The sequence below is a fragment of the Condylostylus longicornis genome, unplaced genomic scaffold, assembly GCF_029603195.1.
Source record: "Condylostylus longicornis isolate FDR11 unplaced genomic scaffold, ASM2960319v2 ptg000050l, whole genome shotgun sequence".
NCBI classification, from domain to species: Eukaryota; Metazoa; Arthropoda; class Insecta; order Diptera; family Dolichopodidae; genus Condylostylus; species Condylostylus longicornis.
Window position 1 is genome coordinate 198,035 of NW_026578019.1, and position 6,714 is coordinate 204,748.

Below are 6,714 nucleotides of genomic sequence, written 5' to 3' on the forward strand. Positions count from 1 at the left end.
TTTGAAGTACATACGGAATTTTATTAAGGGGTTGTGATTTTCGGAATAAAATGAGAATTATTTGAAAATTGTGATCCTAAGAATGTGAATTCAAAAAAAAATAAAGAAATAACATAAAAACAATTTAAAACTGTGAACTCGAAACTGTGAATAATTGAATTGTGATTTATAATAAAAAAAGGAAAAGAAGGTTAAAGAAATTTCGCACACTAACGGTGTCGATTTTATACTGGTTGCAGTAACGCGCACTAACGGTGCCGATTGGTTTGACTATCAATAAATTTTTGCTATAATAAAATTTTTTGATTGGCTGTCTTGAATAATAACTATATTATTATTTTTAGATTTGTTCAATAAAACTAAAGAAGGTTTCTACTGGTGTTAATAATATTCTTGCAGCAAATCGGGCTCGCGAAAAATATTTAAACGGAAATAAAAATGAAAAGGCGGTTAATAAACAATTAGCGGATAAGCATCACCTTGAGGAACATGTGACCGATTTCAGAGAGGATTACCGGACGAATAGGGACTAAACATATTACGATGAAATATTGAAAGATGTTGATGATTTGTGGCAGGATCTGAAAGCGAGGCATCGCCAAATTATATCGTGCTACTATTCTACAGATGGACTCAAAGAAGATTACGTAGACAAGAACGTCTTTAAACAAATACGAGAGTTATATCAGACAAGCTACAGAGAAATAGAGCGTAAAATGAATTCAAAGTTTCCTATAAGCGATTTGAATCATGGCAGCAATCAAACTTTGAACACCTCGCAGGAAGTGAAATCCATGGCTGTGAAACTACCGAAAATTACGTTGAATAATTCGATGAAGATTACACGAAGTGGCCATCTTTTTAATGACTTATTTCAATCATTGGTCGACTTTTATGATATGTTGGCACCTGTTCAAAAACTACAGTATCTAAGGTTACATCTTGTGGGTGAATCGGAAAAATTACTACGACCTTTTCAAGTAACTGATAGCAACTATACTGCAGCTTGGTCCACATTAAGAAATCGCTATGATAACAAAAGGATACTCGTGAATATACAGATTACAGATATTGTTAAACCAAAACACAATCTCACATGAATCCGCCACGGGAATAAGGAAACTACTCGATACAACTAACGAATGCCTGCAAGCTTTAACGAATATGAGGGTGGAGGTTGAAGGCCTGGACCCCATTTTAGTTTATCTGACAGTGCAAAAACTTCCATCAGAGACTCACTAGTTATGGGAGCAAAGTATAGGTTGCAACAAAAATATTCCATCATGGGGAGAACTCGCGCAGTTTCTAGAGACAAGATTTAGAACACTGGCAGCTATTTCAACAAAAAAAGGTCAAAGTTGACAGGATCGAAAGAACAATTATAACAATAACCAAAAAATTAAACAAAGTTCATATAACTTATTCGCTACTACATCTGCACTTTGTGTGAATTGTAATGAACCTCATCATATAAAAATTGTAAAAAATTTTTAAATAAAGAAGTTGAAAAAACAATAGAATTAGCAAAACTTAAGAATCTGTGTTTACATTGTTTAGGTAATGGTCATAGATTTTCGACTTGTCAAAGTAAAAGTAAATGTATGTTATGTAATAAAAATCATCACACCTTACTTCATCGTACGTATGAAACTTCCCGAGATTTTCAGCCACTTAGAATGATACATACATGGAAACAATGACAACATACCAGGCACATCTTTAAATGGAGGATCCTCGCGAGCTGATCAGATTTCACCTATACAAAATGACATCCAGTTTCAGGTATACGCAATTAATAAAACGAATCAGTCGTCGCAAATATTGTTGGCTACCGCACTTGTCAAAATAATTAATCCGATTTCTGGCTGCTCGAGCTTTAATTGATCCGAGGTCCCAGGCATAATTTTTAAGTGAGACTTTGGCTCAACAAATTGGTTTGAAGCGGAAGGAAATCTGCGCACAGATACATAGTGTTGGAAAAATATCAATTGCTCAAATTAAATTTTCAGCGAAATTCTTCTTGGGCACTTTGAATCATAGTGATCTAGAACGGATTGAAGTCACTGGTCTATTATTGCAAAAACTCACGCACATGATACCAGAAAAAGTAGTGATTAGGAACGATTGGATGCATCTCAGAAGATTAAAACTGGCTGATCCAGAATATTATATTCCGTTTAAGGTGGACTTGCTTCTGGGTGCTGACGTTTATACTTTTAAATGGCGTGGAAAAAGGTCTAGTTGGTTCACCCATTGCCCAGAAAACAATATTTGGATGGATTTTGTCTGGAGAGGTACAGGAATCAAGTCACGCAACTAATTTTATCTCAAATTTCCATACATGCGATAATTTAAATGAAGAACTCAAGAAACTCTGGGAGATCGAGGAGGTATCCACTAAAAAATTACTCACTTTGGAGGAAGAACAATGTGAATTACATTTTATGAGAGGTTGAGACCTGAAAGTGATGAAACTTCTCTGGGAAATCACGAAATGTTGCTGTTAGTAGATTATTGGCAATGGAAAGTGCAAGAATATCTAGATATGGGGCACATGGAACAATTGAATGAAACGGGCGTTGATTTGGAACTTCCAAAGGATTGTTTGGCGTGATTCTCCGGATAATTCAATACAGGATTTTAAATTGACAACAGTCACTTTTGGAACAAAATCAGCTTCCTATATTGCAACTAGGGTTTTAAAGCTACTTGCCATAGATGAAGGTCATAGGATCCCTCTTGCAGCTGAAATAACATTGTCATCCTTTTACGTTGATGATCTTCTATCGGGATCAGATGACATAAAAACAGGTTTAACAATGCAAAAGCAATTAATTGAATTAATGAGAGCTGGTGGTTTTACACTGCGAAAATTGGCTTCAAATTCACAAGATCTTTTAAATGCTGTGCCGAAGGAACACCGTGAGATCAATTTTCCGTTAAATATGAGTGAAGATGAAACAATTCGTGTGTTGGGTATACAGTGGAATCCATCCACTGATCGATTTGTATTTGCAACTAATATTAATATGTCTCAAAATATAATATGGACAAAAAGAAATGTTTTATCTGAAATAGCTAAGCTATTTGATCCTCTTGGTTGGCTTGCACCATTAATCGTTTTGCCAAAAATGATCATGCAACGATTTTGGCTGTCTGGAGTAGATTGGGACGAGGAAATAACAGGTGAAATATGTAATGACTGAAAAAAATATTGTGATGGATTTCAAAAAATTCAAAATATTCAACTGAATCGCTGGATTTTCTATACAAAAAAACTGTAATTCGATAGAGATGCATGGCTTTTCGGATGATTCAATAAAGGCTTATGCAGCAGTAGTTTATCTTTGCGTTACAGATTCAGATGGTAAACGATATGTGAGTTTGATTGCAGCAAAAACTAAAGTAGCACCGATAAAAACAATTTCACTACCCCGACTTGAACTAAATGGCGCTTTATTATTAGCAAAACTTATAAAATATGTGATAACTGCTCTCAATTTCGGGCAATCTTTTCATGTAAAGGCGTGAACAGATTCGGAAATAGTGCTGGCATGGCTTTGTAGCAAATCGCGTAACAGAAATCCATGAAACTCTTGGTGAAAATGTTTGGTCACATGTTCCGTCGAAGGAAAACCCAGCTGACTGCGCATCTAGGGGAGTTTATCTTTCAGAACTACAGCACAATATAAAGTGGTGGAAGCCTACATGGCTTAAAAAACCAGAACAAAATTGGCCACGTAAGAAATTAGCTAAGACAACTGATCTCGAAATAAGAAAAACAGTTTACTTATCTACAAATTGCCAGGACGTCAATGTGCTATCAGAAGTATTGAACAAACAATCAAGTTTGCAAAGATTATTGAGAATTTTAAGCTACATGCGAAGATTTATCAAAAATTGCAGAAATCCCTCAAATCAAATTAAATTAAAATGCATCACATCAAAGGAAGCCAAGGCATCGCTGTATGAACTCATTCGTTTTATACAAGGACAACGCTGCGGCTGAACGTAAATTTTTGAAACAACAGGGCTCGGTATCAAGCAAGAGTCGATTGGCTAAATTGGTCCCGTTTGTCGATACCAACGATATAATTAGAGTGGATGGTCGTTTACATAATGCAATTTCACCATATAACCAGAGGCATCCTATTGTTTTACCTGGAAATAGATTTACATGTCTACTAATTGATAAAATTCATAAGGAAACATTGCACGGGGGTACTCAACTCATGTTAAATTACTTAAATAGCATCTACTGGCTCTTAAATGCAAGAAACACCATACGACATGACATATATAAGTGTATAACTTGTTATAGGTGGGAGGCACCCGCTCAAAAACAACTTATGGCAAGTCTACCAATACCGCGTGTAAGAAAAAGTCGTCCATTTAGTCACACGGGTTTGGATTATTGTGGTCCATTCGAAATGAAAACACACAAAGGAAAAAGTCCAAAAAAATATAAGTCATACCTAGCTTTATTCGTATGTATGGTAATCAAGGCTATTCATCTAGAAATAGTCACCGATTTGAAAGCAGATGGGTTCATCGTAGCGTACCGATTTTTTAAAATGATTTTGTTGCGGCCAACAAAATCATTTTAAAAAATCATCATCTAATGCTGAATCAACTCAACATAGATATTACTGGCGCTTTTGAATCAGGTGTTATATTTAATTTTATCCCCCCTGGGTCCCTACGTTTTGGTGGTTTATGGGAGGCAGGTGTGCGTTGAACAAAACTGCACTTAAAAAAACTGTTGGCAACAGTATATTAACTTATGAGGAATTCTCAACATTAATATCACAGATTGAAGCATGCCTCAACTCGAGACCATTATGCGAAATAAGTAGTCATCCAAATAATTTAACCGAACTCACACCAGCACATTTTTTAAATAGTGATAATTTGATCACACCACCGGATTCTTCAGTATTGGATTTGAAAGTTAATCGTATGGATCGATGGCAACATTTGCAATTCCTACTTCAAATTTTTTTGGCACAGATGGAATAAGGAGTATTTGAACCGTCTCCAACAAAGACCAAAGTGGAATAGAAAAATTGAAAATATTAAAATAAATGATTTGGTTTTGATAAAAGATGAGAATCTACCTCCAACGAGATGGCTACTTGGAAGAATTATTGAGGTACATCCTGGTTCAGACGGATTAATTCGGGTAGTGCAGGTAAAAACAAAGGGCGGAATCCTGAAACGATTAATCGCTAAAATATGTTTGTTACTTATGGTTCGTGAACCGGAGCTATTTCAAAGGTAAGTATAATATTTCCACCGGAGCAAAGTAGGTTTTGTAGTTACCGTGCCTAACTAACTCAACTTGAATGCTACAACTACTTAATCTAACTAACTTCGACTAAGATGTTAAACCTACTTAAGCTAACTAACCTCAACTTTGATGCTACAACTACTTAGTCTAACTAACTTCAACTTAGATCTTACACCTACATAGGCTAACTAACCTGAACTTAAATGTTATGCCTACTTAGTCTAGACTAACCTCAACATTGGTGCTACGTCTTCTTAGCTACGCTAACCTCAACTTAGAATACTACTAACTTATAAATAGTTTTTTATAACTATTACTAATATGTATTATTTTCTTTTTCTTCACCCGTCCAACATCCTACATTCCTTGATTGCGAGTCAAGGCGCTATAACATCTTTTCCTTCACTTCCTTTTTTTTATCTTATCGTTTCAAGTGACATCATATAAAACCTAAAAGAATACAAAGCGACTTGAGGAAAGGCCTAAATGCAGAAACAATATAAGATCAACTTTTTGGAACGACTACTAAATCTTTAAGTTACCAATTTACACACTATTAGTTACCAACGATGTTCAAAGGCGATTGCAACGGAACCCAGCATCATTCACATATACAAAGACTCATCGTTCACTAATTTATGTTCGCATAGCCACCGACTATCAACATAACGAACATCATCAAATGCAGTCAACAAATCAGCAGCAGTAGCGTTCACTCACATGCCAGCATGTTTTCAGCATTTATCCACATACCTATCACCAGTCATCACAATTACTAATCCCTGCTTTAACTCATTTAACTGGAAAGCATCACTGGAACGAGTAGCCTTATATAAATCATTTTAAAACGGCTTCGTATTCTGCACTTTCAAAATTTAATGACAACAGCGTGCTAGCAATAGCAGTAATAGCAACACCAATTATTAAAATTTCAAAAAAAAAAACGTAATTGTCATCTTGCCGCTTCACAAAATAATTCGTTAGATTCAACACATTACATTTTTAAATAATTAATTATGAAAACGCAATTACACAATCCGGAGTTGATCGACACATGTATTATATTGTCAATCATTTCCATCGCGATGTCAATGCTGCCACGGCCGGGGGAATGTTTCGGCTTCACCTGCACCTAAAATGAGATAAAAAAAAACACAAAGAAATATACCTTTACAGAATTAAAATTGTGGAATACATATCTGAACAAAAAATAAAAGCCTATTTGGTCCTCAGATCTGTATTGATATTTTCATACCTATATTTTAATGCATTAACCTGAAAAATAAATAATACGCATGATTACACATACAATGCAAAAATTGAATTAGAAATCAAGTTACCTGCGATGAAATTTGGTATTTACTTGCTGTTTAGCAAATCATCTCTGCTTTAAAACATTAATCAATTAATCATCTTTGATTTCC

The 6,714-nt window shown here is 35.2% G+C and overlaps 1 long non-coding RNA gene across 1 annotated transcript; it reads right to left on the reverse strand.

Moving 5' to 3' along the window:
* Nucleotides 1–4,075: 4,075 nt before the first annotated feature.
* Nucleotides 4,076–6,714, reverse strand: LOC129611498 (uncharacterized). The gene is made up of 3 exons (XR_008697169.1): nt 6,631–6,714; nt 6,546–6,565; nt 4,076–6,416 (listed from the first exon to the last, which is right to left on the reverse strand). It is a non-coding gene; the product is annotated as an uncharacterized LOC129611498 (long non-coding RNA).